This window comes from Chiloscyllium punctatum, chromosome 32 (assembly GCF_047496795.1).
Source record: "Chiloscyllium punctatum isolate Juve2018m chromosome 32, sChiPun1.3, whole genome shotgun sequence".
Taxonomy (NCBI): domain Eukaryota; kingdom Metazoa; phylum Chordata; class Chondrichthyes; order Orectolobiformes; family Hemiscylliidae; genus Chiloscyllium; species Chiloscyllium punctatum.
In genome coordinates, this window is record NC_092770.1 from 39355059 (window position 1) to 39372551 (window position 17493).

Here is a 17493-nt window from a genome sequence, read left to right on the forward strand (position 1 = left end):
TTGCAAACTCTGCATTGGTTCATGGTCCTGATTCCTGTTGTGGCTATTCCAGGTTAGGCCATTAAAACAGGGTAAACTAGAACTCTTGTAGCACAATAGTAGTGTCCCCACCTCTGAGTCAGCAGACACAGAATCAAGTCCCATCTGCACCAGAGGGGTGTAATAACATGTCTATCAGGTTGATTAGAAAACATCTATACAGGGTAACCCAGTGAATGCATGCTGCACTCAACAGTCATTTTTTTTCATTAATATAAAATTACTAAAGCAGTTTGGTTCTTTATAATAGAATATGAAGAAAACAAGCAAACACTGGAGTTAGACTCTAACCAACAAATGAATCAAAGGCATCTCTTAATTGTGTAAGATTAGATTTACATATATTTGAGGTACCGTGAAGATCTGGTAAGTGAATAGACCATTTAACTTTGACAGAAAGATCTTAGACATGGGTATTTCCCCATTGTCTCCTGGCGACAGCTGCCCAAGCTTTAGTGCATCCCTCAGCATGTAGTCCTAACACTTGCAATGTGCCAGCCTGCAACATTCAGTCAAGGTTAACTCCTTGCCCTGGAAGATCAACAGTTTTTGGGCAGACCAAAGTGCGTCTTTCACTGAATTGATGGTTCGCCAGGTGTAGTCGATGTTTGTCTCTGTGTGTGTCACAGGAAACAGAACCTTGACAAAAACCTCTGCATCTTTCTCCAGACATCCTTTGCAAAGGCACATTCCAGAAGATGTGTGAGTCACACTCCCCCACCCCCCACAGCCACTTCGAGAGCAGTATGCAGTGGCGCAGACAGACCAGGTGTACAAAAAGCTTCTCACAGATTGTGTCCTTTCCACAAGGACACCCAAGTGATGTCTTGATGCTGTTGGAAAGTGCTGGTGATGGGGCATTCTACTAAATGACTTTGACAATCTGCGATGGGAACCTGCAACAGGATCCACCCGGTTCTTTTCCCACGGGGTCTCAAGAATGTTGTGTGCTGATCACCTCCTCATGAACTTGTGGTCAAAGGTGAGTTTCTTTGCAAATTTCTCCAAATTTTTCTGAGAGTTGCATGCTTTCTGATACATCTATAAAGATGGCGTTGAGAGACATTAATGTTATTCTTTCTGCTTGGAACTTTGAAAATAAAAAAAATTAGCAAGTGGAAATCTTGTGAATAAGGTACAATAAAATGATTTTTATGTTAAAAATTAAAATGAGTTTGGAGAATCTATTGAATTTATCACAATAAAAAAAATCTCAGTGGGCTAGTATTAGGTTTTTCTTGAATTTTAAGGCGTATCAAATCTACCAAGGAACTGATTGGCTTGCTTTATCTAATATTTTGTAAACATGCAATGCATGTGTTATTTTAGCTGAAAACCAGTTTAGCATGTCAGACTATTTACTCAATTCAATATGGCACCTATTTTCACACTTTTCTTTGATACTATGTAGTTACGTAAAGTACAACAACGAATGCAACATACTGTATATGCGCTGTGCGCATTTTTCATGTGATCAGCGATGGATTGCCCCTATAAACCCCTTTCGTATATGCCATGCAGCGCTCTCAGTTTGTCAGTCTGAAGAATGCAGAAGACGACATTTCCGAATTTATAATATAACAGTTTATGTATAAAATAACCATTACTAAGGATAGAAAAAATATTTATGAGGGAGACAAAAACAAAAAAAAAATGAAGTGACAATATCCTGAGTTTCTGATAAAACAGACGCTGTTACATGCAATAGATCTGATACTGGGATAACGAGAACAAAACTATCATCCGGAATATTGAACCCTGCATAAGAACCGATCGGCCCTCTGTATCTCGAAGCACGTTGCATCTGATGCCTCTACGTTGAATAAACGCAGTAAACATTTACAGACGATAATTGATTTTATGTAATCCTAGCCTGACAGAAACGGGGTGGAATAAAGGTTAAAAAGCTCTTTGGAAGCGTTCCCAAGGAGCTGCGTAATTTGAATATGGAGCATTGTCCTTTCAGTGCTGCTCGATGAAATCCCGCCCCCTTTGAAACAAAGTAACAAGAACTGGTAAAGCCAGGAAAAGCTTGGGGAAGGTGAAAAGAAAAGAGTTTTACCACCTTTTTATGAACGGCGATATTTTGATACAAGGTGCATGACTACAGCTGGAAGTTGGAATGAATAGCTCGCCTTTCCCCAGCCCCTTCTCTGCTGAGTGGCTATCAGTGGGATTGGTCTGAAATGACGCCATCCTTTTATTTTTAAACCAATGACCTCATCCCTGCTTCAAGTTTTACTGAACAGAAAAAAAACCCTCCTGTGTATGTTTTTTTAAACTAGTTTCACTTCTCGCCTTCGTGTCACGTCAAAATTACAAATTGGCTACACAGAACATCGGGTAACAAGACTTTGAACCGCGTTGGAGCCTCGAGTTTGTTGAAGTAAGTTTCCCCCACAAGAGGGAAAAAAAATCACTCAAAAAATCATCTGTGGGCCTGCAGTTGTCGCCTCACGTGTTGGGGGTGGGGTACATGTGAGAAAGTGTCGGAACTGTGCTTATTGTTATTGGAATTGTATCTGTAATTGTTTATAAAAATGTATTTTGTTCTCTTAAATTTAATTGAACAGCTTTTAGTCATGTTACTGGGTAAAAGGTCCCCGCCACTTCTGTAGTCGAAGCTGCCTGTCTTCCCTGCATGTGAAAGGACAATATATTGCAGCAGAGAAACGTTTTAAGAGATGTTTCAGCAATCTTTAAACAGATCTGAAGTTTTAATAACACTGGAAACCTAATATTAGACCTAATATTTTCCTCTCCAGAAGAGCTCGCCTAGTACTTTATATACTTGCCATTGGTTACAGTGCGGTGCTGGTCCAAATGGACTCAATTAAATGCTAATCCTGCCAATAAAAATTACAGAATGCAAATAAACTCCCGCAGAGCTCCAGCTTGTATCTGTCTGTTTTAGCTTTTATGTTATGATTTGTAATATCGAAAGTCAAACTTGTAAGGCATATTACTGGAAACGCCAACTGAAAGGGAAAGTATGTTTAAAATGGATACATAAATTCGATTAAATGGATTTATGCAGTATGAGTTATCCAACCTATTCACCAGGTCAGATTTCATTAGTACACTTAGTTTGGGCCATATGCATGCATACATGTCTGATTGGCAGGTTAACCTCGATGTTATGTTCCCATCTGAAAGAAAATGAAGTGTGTGCGACAGAATTTTTATAGTGCTAAATGCAGAATTAACTGGGATTTTGGGAATTAAACCTGGCTTTTTTTTCTCCCTGAGCCCCCAGTGTCTTTACTGGATGTAAATTTACCTTTTTCAAGTGATAAATATCTAAGATAACTACAACAAAATTACATATATCATTGTCCTATTTCAATCTTGTATCAATTTTTAGCATAATGCCTTTATTTTATAACAGCAACAAAATGTACTTGCATAGTGATTTTAAGGTTTAAAAAACTCTCAACAAAGCAAAAATTAATGCTGAATTTTAAAAAAAGATATATTAGGAGATGACCAAAAGAACAAAGTGAAGGATGGACAAATGTGGGGTAGACATTCCAGAGATTGAAACTTAAGTTACTAAAGGCATAACAGTGGTAGAGAAAATCCACAAGGTCAGAATAAAAAGAAAGCTTTGAAATTTGCAACCAGTTGTATCTGCCACCCCCACCTCACTTTTCCTGTCATCTGCCATTCCAGAAATGTACAAATTGGTGTGTGTGTGTGTGTATGTATATATAACAAAAAATAAAAATCTTCTGAGACTTAAACTTTGTACATTTTAAATCTTGACTGCAAGGTCATATTATACTCCAAACAAAAGTTTGAGCCATAGCTTGTTCAAAGTGGGATCTGAGTATTTGTTACATTCTAATGTTGCAGAGATGATAAAATGTTTAAAAGTTAAATTCAAAGTGCTCCTAGACAGTCCAACAAATTTACTCGATATCTGGCCAACAACATTCTTGAAACACTGGACACTATTGAATAACTGACTGTAAATTGTATTGCCTCAAACACAATTTGGCAAAGTTAACTAACCAAAGTTTACAAATGTTAAGAATCTATTTAGCACAGAAACTATCTTGTATTTCTTTACTACGTCTAGCATATTTTCTGTTCTGCACCTTGGGTAATTGAATTTTAGCTGTAGCTTCTACAAAAATGATTCCTATTAATAAGTGTTATAAAGCTTTAGTATGAGTAAATGGTACACATTTGTGGTACATGAATGCATGATGTTAAATGTTTGTTTAAATCCTGTCTAGTTGCCCAGGTCCAAATACCCATGTTCAATAGTCCAACTTATACCCAGACTGCACTTTGTCTTGACTGTGTGTGTGTGTGTGTGTGTGTGTAATACTATAAAAAAATTGAATGTTATCTCTCAAATACATGAAAATCCACAAAATAACTGGCAAAAAGCAGCACTATGCTGGGGTGGGGGCAGGGCAGGATAATATGCATTGGTTGCTCTAGAAATGGCAAATTCTAAAATAACATTACACTACAACACTAATCATAATATCTGCAGGAACAATCATGCTGATAATCTTCACAGGATAATAGTCTGGTTGATAAAAATGTTTTTACTTAAACCAATATGAAATTTACATTTTGGCATTAGCAACAAGTGCCAACACTGATTCTTGGAGATAGTGAGAACTGCAGATATTGGAGAATCAGAGTGGATAAAGAGTTGAGCTGGAAAAAGTATAGCAGTTCAAGCAGCATTAGAGGAGAAAGGGAGTCAACATTTCAGGTCGGAACAATTCATCAGGACTCTGGCGCTTTACTCTATCCAACACAGATCCTCCAAACATTAGAAACAAAGGGGAATAGCTGGCTAATAGATTGTGTTTTGCTAAAACTATTACCAAGCAAATTTAAAATTTTTGCAGGTGAAAGAAGCAGCTGGTAAAGCAAGATCAGCAATTTATTGCAGCAGGGGAATGATATGCTCTACAATATGTATAATATGCATTGCAAATACAGTTCTGTTGCTCTGTCAACATCATGACCCCTAAAATATGGACAGCGTCTCAAATGAATTTGTTATTTTAAAAATAACTTTTTGTTAAAGTGCTCCAGGGTACTCATTAGTTACAATATCAATATAGAAATTTGTATTATAGAATAATAATGTTCTGGCTAGTGTAGTGTATTTAGCTGTAATTGCTTTGACATTTATATGTTGCCATCTTTCTGAAATGATCTCCTGCTTATATAACTGTGAAAGTATGAAAATAGTCATTATTCAAAATATATAGCTAAAATTTGTGTGAAGATCAGTATGAACAAATCTTACTGATATCAGCATTTAAAAGTTTTTTTTTGTATGTTCAAAAGTGAAATGCTGTTGGGACTAGATGACCTTCATAAACTGCCCTGCCTTGTAATGCTGTCTCAGCCACCTGCTCATCTCCAATCACTGGTACCGAGTTTACTATGTACTAAATTAACTATACAGTATAGTAAATCAATGATGATACACATATAGCTCTTGTGTGTATTTACAGTACCAATTTAGTGTTGGTGCGGTTTGGTTCAACAGTAGAGTCAATCATTTACATTTCCATTCAATTTTGTTGAAAAGCAAAACAATGATACAGTTGTATAAATTCAACCATAATCTAAACAGCTTTTCAGTGATGGATCTAGATTTTTTTTAAAAAATGTGATGATAGATACCATTGAGGCAGCTTTGGTTGGCTGACATTTGTGTTTGTGAATTAAATTACAGTAATTTCCAAAGTGATGCAGATAAAAACGATTGAGTGATCTTATGAGTTTGCAAAGGTCCATGGTTTTTGAGGAAATTGTATATATGTGCAATTCTCAAGGAACTTTACAAGAAAAAGGAGCGAATGCTGAACAGGTGGTGCATTATTGGCGGTACTGAAAGCACAGTGAAACAGAATTTTAAAAAGGTTTTGTAGATGGAGCTGGATAATGGAAACAATTTCATTGATGAAATGTTTAAAATAGATTCAAACCCATTCCTTTTGAAAGATCAGCCTGAGTAAAGGGTGGTGCAAATAAGAAATATGTAGAAAATTAGAGTTTGAAGAACAAAGATATGAAGCCAGGATATGTTTGAATCAGGTTCTGAAATAAGATGGACCATAAAAGGAATTAAAACCAAGAACTGGACTTTGGGAGACTGGTAGATCTGGGAGAGGAAGGGCAGATTTGGTGTCCTGATGAACATTTTTGATTTGTGCCAAGAGTGTTGGCTTAAGAATATGGTAATTTAACATTGTGTATAAAATGGCTGCTACATTTGTCTGGATTGTAGTAGTGATTGCACTTCAAAAATTCTTTTAATTGTCAATGAGTCACTTGAAAGGACCTTAAGATATCAATAAAGTTATAAAACTGTAATTTATTCTTCTTTTTCTTAACTTATCTTTTTTCTCACTTGCAGTGATATTAAACTGACCTAAATCATATCGTGGGTTTGCTGACATCTTGAAGTGCAGTAATTAAGATGCTGGCAAGGTGATAATTTGAGAAATTGACCTTCGTAATGATGGGTGAAGAGGGTAATGTTCTGGAAGAGGAAGGCAGCAGTTTTGGAAATAGACCATATGTGGAACTGAAAGCTCAGCTCAAAATCTAATTGAATGCCTGAAGAGCACTTTGCTTGGTTCAGTCTAAGTTAGCAGCAAAGAAGACTGATTAGGTCAAAAACAGATGGACGTATGTAGACTGAAGAACAAACAGAGTGGGTTCAGTTTTGTTGCTATTAAGCTGTGAGAATCAATTACCAAATAATGCACAAGATATTAGGACTGCGAAACTCGTTTTTACAACAGCTCAAAAAAGCTGTGGCTGTAATGTACTAAAATAAATAATCCTCAAACAAAATTTCACAGCTAAATTGTGAGGAATGAACAGTAAATTTTATAAGTGTTGCTCACTACAAGATTCTCCAGTTAAGCACAGAAGAGTTTATGAAATTTTATCAGTTCATTTATTTTCTGAAAACATTTTTAAAATTTGCACGTTATTAATGCAGTAATGTGATAACTTTCAATGTTTACTTCACAAGAATATTAAGGAATTGTTTATGATTTTAATAGGGTGTGCTAAAATGAAAGGTTTTTTGGTATCCTTTTCATGCAAAGATAACAAACCGACTGTAGAGTGGGAAACATTGTATTTTTATATCTGAGGGACATTTGCGAGCCAGAGGTTTAACTCCCTTGGAGAAGTAAGCTGGGTATTCTGCTAAATCTCAGCATCTGTACTACACAAAAAAATCATCTGTCCATGTAAACCAAATGGATTTTACATTTGACCTATCACTGAAATTTGAATTTTCTTACTGCAGATGTTCAAAATGTACTTTTGAAGACAAAGTTAAATAGCCTCAGGTTCTTGGTGATTATCATTTCATACATTCATTCAGTCACATAGCATGGAAACAGACTCTTTAGTGTAACTAGTCCACGGTGACCATATTCCCAAACTAGACTAGTCCCCTATGCCTGTGTTTGACCTATAACACCAAACATTTCTTATTCATGTACTTTTCCAAATGTCTTTTAAATGTTGTAAATGTACGTGTTACCACCACTTCCTCTAGCAGTTCATTCTACACATGAACTATTTCTTCTAAAAAAATTGCCCCTCAGGTCCTTTTTTAAAACTTTCTTCTCTCTTCTTAAAAAAAAGTTTTGAACTCCCAAGGGAAAAGGCCCTTGCTGTTCACTTGCCTCTCATAATTTTATAAAGCTCCATAGGGTCACCGCTCAATGTCCTACACTCCAGTGAAAAAAAAAGTCCCAGCCTGTCCAGCTTATTTTCCTAACTCAAACCTGGCAACATCCTGATAAATCTTTTCTGAACCCTCTCCAATTTAATCATGTGCTTCTTATAGCAGGGTGTGTAGAAAATGCACACAGTACCTCAGAGGCCTTACCAAAGTCCTGCACAACCTCAACATGACATCCCAACTCCTAATCAATTTTTATATTCTGGAACAAATCAGTGAAAACTACTTTTTTGCTTGACCCAGTTTGTACCTGCTTGATTATTACTAATCCAGCTGCTGTTGCTGCTAAGTCCCTGCAAAACATCATTACTGACTCAGTTTGAGATTTTCAGTTGACGTAGTATAGCTATGTTTACTAGGTGTAAATCTGATTCTAATTAGTATATTTCTTATCTACCATTTTCCACATCACATGTTTTTGTATGTCATGTTATTTTGGCTCTGGTTAGTTGAACAGAAAAGTCAAATTTTCATAGCCTTTGAGGGTACCTGTGTTTTTCTTTGTTTCATTAAGTTCTAATGATAGCTAAATGAACAGTAAACACTTTTGGTTCCTTACTTTCAGGTATGTAATTTTCTGACAGCTCTGTAAAATCTTATGTAAGTTTTTGAAATCAATCAACTGATACTACAGTCCTCATTTTAAATTTAAAATGTAATGAGCTAGTTACATAGATAAAAAGATAATTATAAATAAATCTCAAGAACTTTGTTTAATAAAAGCCAGCAATTCCTAAAACAAAACTAGGGTAAGTTTACACAAATTCTCCATTTTACATCCGAGATATTGGCCAGTTCAATTCTTTTCATACTGTCTCTTGGATAGTTTTCTAAGATTTTTAAATTTTTTCATGTTTCCCAAGGGATTTTCCATTTGTTTGTCTTCATGACATTCTTCATCTACCCATGAAACTGAACATTCTTCACTGCCCTTTTTCAAATTCTTGATTTTGACTAGGAAGCTGCTGTAAATGCCGAAGGAGTTGCCAGTCTATTAGGAGCTGAACCAGTCTCAAATTCTGGATACATTTTTACATTATTGTACATTTTAGTCTGTCTTGCAAGGTTGGTAGCAGGGCAATAGCAATAAACCTAGTTTTGTTGTCTGTATCTTACTGAGCTTTTTACTCAGTCATTTTACATAAGGATTTTTCAAGTGATAACAAAATCAAAACTTAGTCAAACACTTTTTTATTTTAAATATTACACCGTGGGTAACTGTTAGATTGAAAGTATTGGTTTAAGATCAGTATCTGACTTAGAGTTGCAGTACACATTACGTATAAAGCTCTGCATTGTTATATATTGGAAAAATTAGTATTGCATTCAGCAGCTGATAAGAATTCAGAGCCCTGTGCATCAACATGATCTTCTTCTCTGGCTGCTCATTCAATGCTGAACCAGACTGTTCAACCCACATCCTATTTACTATCAAGATTGCTTCCTTCCAACTCTGCAACATTGTTTCACTATGGCTCTACCTTACTAAACTGTGAATCTTTTACTTCTAGATTTGAATGCTCTTCTGTCTTTCTGACATTCACTGTCCATAAAATTCAAATTGTTCATCTGTTCCACACACTGCCTATTTTCACCATTGCCTCCTAGATTTACTGTGTCAACCTTATCTAAAATTTGCAGTGCACCCTATCTTTGCAGCTTTCTATAAAATGGAGTTCTATTCCATAACCACCATCTCTTTACTATCTAATCCATCTTTTGAAAGTCTTCAGCAATCAAAATCAGATCCTCTCAATCCTCCCAACAAGACTAAAGCCCATTAATTTTCTCTTCTGTAATGCACATTGGAATGTTCAATGCAAATGACAGATTTACTGTAAACAATTACTGCAGAGCTTTGGTCACTTTTGTTAAAGAAAGTTAGTACATTTTCAAGATTGATCTGTAGCTGATTGGACATTCAGATTATAAAAGTGAAGGTTTCAGTAATGTGAAAGCCGTACAATTTTATTGCAATGTTGAACTACAATTAGCCATTTGTTTATAGGAAATTGTTGTACAGTGTGGATATTGCAGCTGGATAAACTTTAATGAGATTAGTGAAATGTGCTGTTAGTTTCAATGATTTTGAAATTGTGTGAAACGTATTAATTTTGCATAAAAATATGAATACTCGGAAGTGCACTACCTCAATTTCAAAATATCTTATGTGCATAAAATTACAAAGATATGAAAAGAATGAATAGGCAAAATGTGTGATAAATGACTTTTAATGTAGGCAAATTTGAAGCTGTCCACTTGGACCTAAACAGGAAATAAAATTTTCTAAGTGATGAAAAGCTAGGGACAGGAGATCCAAGGAAACCAGTATGTCTGAGTGCATACATCATTAAAATGTCATGAATAGGTATAGGAAATAATCAACAATGCTAATAGAATGTCATACTTTATACTTAGTGGACTAGAATACAAAGGGTTAAAAGCCATGCTTCAGCTATATGAAACAACTCTGAGCACCTCACCTGAGGTCAAGATACTTGGAAACGATGCTTTGACATTCAATGGAATGCAACATATATGTACCAGAGTAGATATCTGGATTCCAAGAGTTAAGACTTGGGAGTAAGAGTAGACCATTCAGTTTGTCAAGCCTTCATTGTCACTTAAACAGTTTCTGGGTGATCGTCTACCTCTTTGCCACTTTACCCCACTATCTACGTATTCCGGGAAATTATTAGAATCTCTAAATTTATCAATCTGTCTTGAACATGCTCAATGATTGAGCTTCCAGAGCCCTCTGTGGTAGAGAATTCCAAACATTCACCCACCCCTCATGATTGGAGAAATTCCTTTTCATCTCAGTCTTAAATGACCTGTCCTTTACTCTGAGTCTACCAGCCAGGGAAAATTTGCTATCCACATCTACCCTGTCATGTCCTGTAAGTTTCAAAAAGATCACCTCTCATTCTTTAAACTCCAGAGAATGCAAGTCTAATCTCCTTTAGTCTCACTTCATAAAACAATCCTGCCTTCCCAAGAATTAGTCTGGTGAACCTTGTTGAACATCCTTTATGCCAAGTACATCATTCCTTGGGTGAGGAGACCAAAACTATACCTAACATATGAGGTGAGATCTCACCAAGGCTTTTCTACATTTGTGGCAACACTTTTTTTTATTCCTGTACTGGAATCCTCTTGCAATCAAAGCCAACATGCCTTTTGCATTCCTAATTGCTTGCTGTATCTTCAATCTGGCTTTCGGTGACTCATGAACAAGGACACTTAGGTCCCATTGGACATCAACACTTCCCAATTTGTCGCCACATTTTTTAAAAAAACCGTGCTTTCTACTTTGAACTACCAAAGTGGATAATTTGAAAAGATAGCATTACTAGGAGAAATCACACAAACTATGGTTGTTTCCCAGGAATATACTAAGATACGGTGTGTGGGCGGCACGGTGGCACAGTGGTTAGCACTGCTGCCTCACAGCGCCTGAGACCCGGGTTCAATTCCCGCCTCAGGCGACTGACTGTGTGGAGTTTGCACGTTCTCCCCGTGTCTGCGTGGGTTTCCTCCGGGTGCTCCGGTTACCTCCCACAGTCCAAAGATGTGCAGGCCAGGTGAATTGGCCATGCTAAATTGCCCATGGTATTAGGTAAGGGGTAAATGTAGATGTAGGGGTATGGGTGGGTTACGCGTCGGCGGGGCGGTGTGGACTTGTTGGGCCGAAGGGCCTGTTTCCACACTGTAAGTAATCTAATCTAATCTAATAAATGGTGATTTGATTGAAGTTTCAAGATATTAAGCTGTTTAGATAGAGTTGATAGAAAATATTTCTGCTGGTTAAAAATCCACACAACACCAGGTTATAGTCCAGCAGGTTTATTTGGAAGCACTAGTTTTCAGAGCACTTCTCCTTCCTCAGGTGATTGTGGAGAATAAGATTGTAAGACACAGAATTGATAGCAAAAGTTTACAGTGTGATGTAACTGAAATCATACACTGAAAAAGATCTGGATTGTTTGTTAAGTCTCTCATCTTTTAGAATGCTGGTTGGGAGGCTAGAACTAGAATGTATAGCCTTAAGCTAGGACAAGACTTTTCAAGAAATAAATTAGGAAATTCTTTGAACACAAAAGGATGTTAGAGGTTTGGAATGCTCTTCCTCAAAAAGCAACTGTTACTGGATCAGTTAATTTTAAAACCGAGCATAATAGATTTTTATTTTGAAATTGTATTCTAGATTATCAGCAAGGAAGCAGATAAATTCTGATGTCACTGAATGGCAGGATAAGCACAAGTGACTAAATGGCCTACTCGCAATCCTATGTTTATAACTTAATGCTTGTTTTCTTTAAATATTCACTTCAGATTTTAGTCATTTTGCATCATCAATCCAGTTGAAGGATGTCTTTCTATAAAACAATGATGGATTATGAGTAGATCCTGTTAGCCTTAAAGTTCCTTATTCTATACCAGCTCATTCCAATTATAAGGAAATTCTGATATAAACCTAACATGTATTTTCTGTTCATCTTAAAGGCCAGACTTGTTTAAAATTTCTATTTTGCAAAGCAAAACTGCATCTTCCATGTTCCAGCTCATATCTATGAATTTTTCTGTCTTTGCAAAAACATAGATTCATTGCATTAACTACTTTTGCTGGCATTTATAATTATTTGCAAAGATTTTTAAGTAAGGTTTCTGAAGAATTCTCTTTTCCGTCTAAAGACATTCTGATTGGCCCTGATTAACAAAATATGCTGTAAATAATTAGTTTAATCATGTTTTTAAATCAGGGATTATTTCATGATTTGTGATCAATGTTACATCGATCTCAATTGACCAACTCATTTCCTTTGGTGAGTTAGTCAAAGCTCTCATTCAGAGAATTGAGCCTTAGAATTGTGTCCTCCACTATCACTTGAAGAAGGAGCGGCACTCCGAAAGCTAGTGTGCTTCTAATTAAACCTGTTGGACTATCACCTGGTGTTGTGTGATTTTTAACCTCATTCATAGAGTTATAGACTTTTACAGCACTTGGCTCAGAGTCTTCTCTGATATGCAGTTCCAAGTGTTCATTTAAATGCTACTTTAATATTGTGTTGGTGAATTCCAGGCATCCACCATTCTGTGGGTGAAAACAATTCTTCTTTAAATTCACTCTAAACCTTCTGTCCCCTCCTTTATCCCCTGGGTATTTGTTTCCTCTACTAAGGGGAAAGTCTCTCTATGCTCTTCATAATTTTGTAGTCCTCAGTCAGGTCCCACTTGGCTTTCTCCTCTTGAAGGCAGCACGGTGGCACATGGGCGGCACAGTGGTTAACACTGCTGCCTTACAGCGCCAGAGACACGGGTTCAATTCCCACCTCCGGCAACTGTCTTTGTGGAGTTTGCATATTCTCCCCGTGTCTGCGTGGGTTTCCTCCCACAGTCCAAAAATGTGCAGGTTAGGTGAATTGGCCATGCTAAGTTGCCCGTAGTGATAGGTGAATAGATAAATGTAGGGGAATGGATATGGGTGGGTTGCTCTTTGGAGGGTCGGCATGGACTTGTTGGGCCGAAGGGCCTGTTTCCACACTGTAATTAATCTAATCTAATCTAACCCTGGCCTATCTAGTCAGTCTTCATAAATGAAGTGCTGGTGCCCAAACCATGTCCTGATTTATCTCCTCTGTACCTTCTCTAGAGAAATCACATGCTTCCTGTATGTACAGCTCCATTATAGCCTCCCCTCATTTGTGTTTAAGACTAACAAAGACGATGCCACTTGTCTTCGTAACTGCCTTATCCAACTGCACTGTTGTTTTATTGTGTATATGGACATACAAACCAGAATTCCTCTGATCATCTGTAGTTCCCAGGGTCATGCCATTCATCGTGTACCCCCAAAGTCTTGTTTGTTGTTCCAAAATTACCTCCCACTTTTCAGGATTAAATGCTATTTGCCATTGTTTTGCCCTTCTGACCAGCCCATTTATATCACCCTGCAGTATACAGTTTTTCTTCTCACTATTTACCATACCTCCACTTTTTACAAATTTATTGAGCAGATCTATTATATTGATGCCTGGATCATTTCATGTACATAACAAACAGAAAGGGACTGAGCACTGAAACCTGTGCTGTGTCATTAGACACAGATTTTGGCCACAAAATCAACTTTTGTGATCATCACCCTCTAACTCCTGTCACTAAGCCAACTTTGGAGCCAGTTTTCAATTGGCCATGTAGCCCATGTGAGATCTTGTCAAAAGCTTTACTGAAGTCTGTGTGGACGACATCAACTGCTCTAACCTCATTTATACAGGTAGTCACATAGAGCATAGAAGGTTAAATGCAGTACAGGCCTTTCAGCCCTCTGTGTTGCACCGACCTGTGAAAATAATCTGATGCCCATCTAACCTACACCATTCCATTATTATCCATATGTATCTCCAATGCCCATTTAAATGCCCTTGATGTCGGCGAGTCTGCTTCTGTTGCAGGCAGGCTGTTCCACGCCCCTACTAATCTGCGTAAAGAAACTACCCCTGATATCTGTCCTAAATCCAACGTCCCTCAATTTAAAGCTATGTCCCCTCATATTAGCCTTCACCATCTGAGAAAAAAGTCTCTCACTGTCCACCTATCTAACCCTCTGACTATCTTGTATGTCTCGATTAAGTCATCTCTCAATCATTTTCTCTCAACAGAACAGCCTCAGTTCCCTCAGTCTTTCATCATAAGACCTTCCCTTCATACCAGGCAACATCCTTGTAAATCTCCCCTGAACCCTTTCCAAAGCTTTCATGTCCTTCCTATAATGTGGTGACCAGAACTGCACGCAATACTTCAGATGTGGCCTTACCAGTGTCTTGTACAGCTGAAGCATGACCTCATGACCGAAACGCAATCCCCCTACTAATAAAGGCCAACATACCATATGCCTTTTTAACAACCCTATCAACCTGGGTGACAACTTTGAGGGATTTATGCACCAGGACACCAAGATCTCTCTGCTCATCTACACTGCCATGAAGTTTATAATTACAATTTTCCACATTAAACTCCATTTGCCACTTCTCAGCCCAGCTCTGCATCTTATCTATGTTCCTCTGTAACCCACAACATCCTTTGGCACTATCCACAACTCTGCCTACCTTAGTGTCATCCGCAAACTTACTAACCCATCCTTCTGTGCCCACATCCAGATCATTTATAAAAATGACAAACAGCAGTGGTCCCAAAACAGATCCTTGCGGCACACCACTGGTAACTGAGCTTCAGGATGGACATTTCCCATCAACCAACACACTCTGTCTTCTTTCAACTGGTCAATTGCTGATCCAAACCACTAAATCACCTTCAATCCCAGAACTCTGTATTTTGTGCATTAGCCTACGGTGTGGAACCTTATCAAATGCCTTGCTGAAGTCCATATACATCCAAACAACCACTTTATCTTCATCCACCTGTTTTGTCACGTTCTCGAAGAACTCAATGAGGATAGTGAGGCACAACCTACCCTTCACAAAACCGTGTTGACTATCCCTAATCAAATTATTCCTTTCCAGATGATTATAAATCCTATCTCATAACCGTTTCCAACACGTTACCCACAACTGAAATAAGGCTCACTGGCTTATTACCAGGGTTGTCCCATCTCCCCTCCTTAAACAAGGGAACAACGTTTGCCATCGTCCAGTCTTCTGGCACTATTCCTGTTGACAATGTTGACATAAAAATCGAAGCCAAAGGCTCTGCAATCTCCTCCCTGGCTTCCCAGAGAATCCGAGGATAAATCCCAACCAGCCCAGGGGTCTTATCTATTTTCAGATCTTCCCAAATTTTTTAAAACCTTCTCTTTGTCAATCTCAATCCATTCTAATCTTGTAGCCTGTATCTCTATTCCAACTAATATTGTCTTTTTCCAATGTGATTACTGATGAAAAGTGTTCATTAAGTGCTTCCCCCTGTCCTCAGTTCACACACAACTTTCCGCTACAGTACTATCTTTGATTGGCCCTAATCTTGCTCTAGTCATTCCTTTATTCCTGATATACCAATTGAAGGCCTTTGGGTTTTCCTTGATCCTATCCACCAACAATTTCCCCTGTCCCTACGGGCTCGTCTTAGCCCTCTCTTTAGATCTTTTCTGGCTAACTTATAACTCTTAAACCCCCTTATCTGAGCCTTCACGCCTCATCCTCACATAAGCCGCCTTCTTCCTCTTGACAAGAGCTTCAACTTCCTTAATAAACCATTGCTCCCTCTCGACAACTACCTCCCTATCTGATAGGTATATACTTATTAAGAAACTATATACATCTTCAACAAATTCAATCAAATCAATCATACATGATTTGACAATACTGACCATTCTTGATTAATTCTTGCCTCTCCAAGTGGAGATTACTTCTGTCTCTGAGAACCTTTAGTAAAAGTTTCCTTACCACTGGTGTTAGACTCAATGGCGTGTAGTTGTCCTACAGTCCTCTGATTTTGTCCTCTGGCCAGCGGGGATTTGGAAAATAATGTCAGAGACACTGCAATCCTTTTTTGCCTCCCACAGCGGCCTATGATGTATCTCATTTAGGCCTTTCCAGTTAATAAATGTATTCAATTTAAATCCACCTAAAACTGTTAATATGTCCTTCCACTCAATTCTTTCATATTTTTTTTTTCTCCTCCACAACTGGGACTGAATGTTATTGTGTAGTATTAAAGCAGAAGTATTACTAATGGAGTAGAATTAAGCAGCTTTTTTAAAAAAGGAATGTATCGATAAACCTTAATCTTGCATAGAAGAAATCAACAGATACCTTTGGCAGTAAGAATCTTATCTTTTCAATCTTCTTTTGATAGTAGGTTGCTAAGACATTTAGTAGGTTGAAATAGGTGGTCCCAAGTTGCCAATACTTAATTTTGTATATAATTAATTCAGAAACCTTACTTTCTGTCATCTTTGAATCTTAATTGAATTAAACGATGTTCTCTTTTGAATTTTTTAAAAAAAATCTAGGTCATTCATGTTTCCCTTCTGATGGGTAAATCTCCATGATCAACCTCACTTAGAATTCAATTGTACTGAGTCTCTCTAACTGCTGTCAGACAATTGTAAAGGAATGAGACTAGTTGGTTTTCACACCAATGTTAAATAAACTAATTCTCAACAATTATTCAAGAATTTTGAGGTACCACTTAAAACAGACTACTGTGTACTTAGATCTTTGCAGATGTAATTAGTGTATTGCATGGTTTTTTCAATTAAATTAGAGAAACCTCTGTCTAACATTCAGGATTCTAGCATTTGGAAGTTTTTTTAAAGCAGTGTATAATGCAGGAAAAATAGTCTTGAGTAACCATGATCGAAATAATATCTTCCTTTATTACAGTACATTACTTTCAAACTGACATTTCTGCATTTTTTAACAAAATTGGATTGTATTTCATTTTGAAAAATCAAAACTTTTGTCAAAAAAGTGGTCGTCTATTTTAATTGGTCTTGAAATGCCTCAATCGTTTTTTTGTTTTCTCAAAGTAATATGGCACTTGTCTCTGATTTGCTATAGACTTGCTCAATTTTAAACTGAGACTTGATAATAGCAGGAATGGGCAAAGTTGACCGCACAGAAATAACAAATGGAATTGCCGTATGCCAACAAATTACTGGCAGGCGTGTGGTATCTATTTGTGAAATGTCAAGGGAGTGAATTTAAAACTAACATTATCAGAACTGAGACACTAGATGTGTG

The 17493-nt window shown here is 37.4% G+C and overlaps 1 protein-coding gene and 1 long non-coding RNA gene across 3 annotated transcripts in view; one reads left to right on the forward strand and one right to left on the reverse strand.

The window, feature by feature from the left end:
• Positions 1 to 354: 354 nt before the first annotated feature.
• LOC140458077 (uncharacterized) lies at positions 355 to 2206 on the reverse strand. Its single transcript, XR_011953435.1, has 2 exons — positions 2105 to 2206; positions 355 to 1080 (listed from the first exon to the last, which is right to left on the reverse strand). It is a non-coding gene; the product is annotated as an uncharacterized lncRNA (long non-coding RNA).
• dusp16 (dual specificity phosphatase 16) overlaps positions 2032 to 17493 on the forward strand; it is a 99367-nt gene continuing 83905 nt past the window's right edge. The window contains exon 1 of one of the 2 annotated variants that reach the window (XM_072552127.1): positions 2032 to 2425. The gene's annotated coding sequence lies outside the window, so the exon portion shown is untranslated. The remainder of the gene's footprint in view (positions 2426 to 17493) is intronic. The other variant, XM_072552129.1, reaches the window with a different exon arrangement.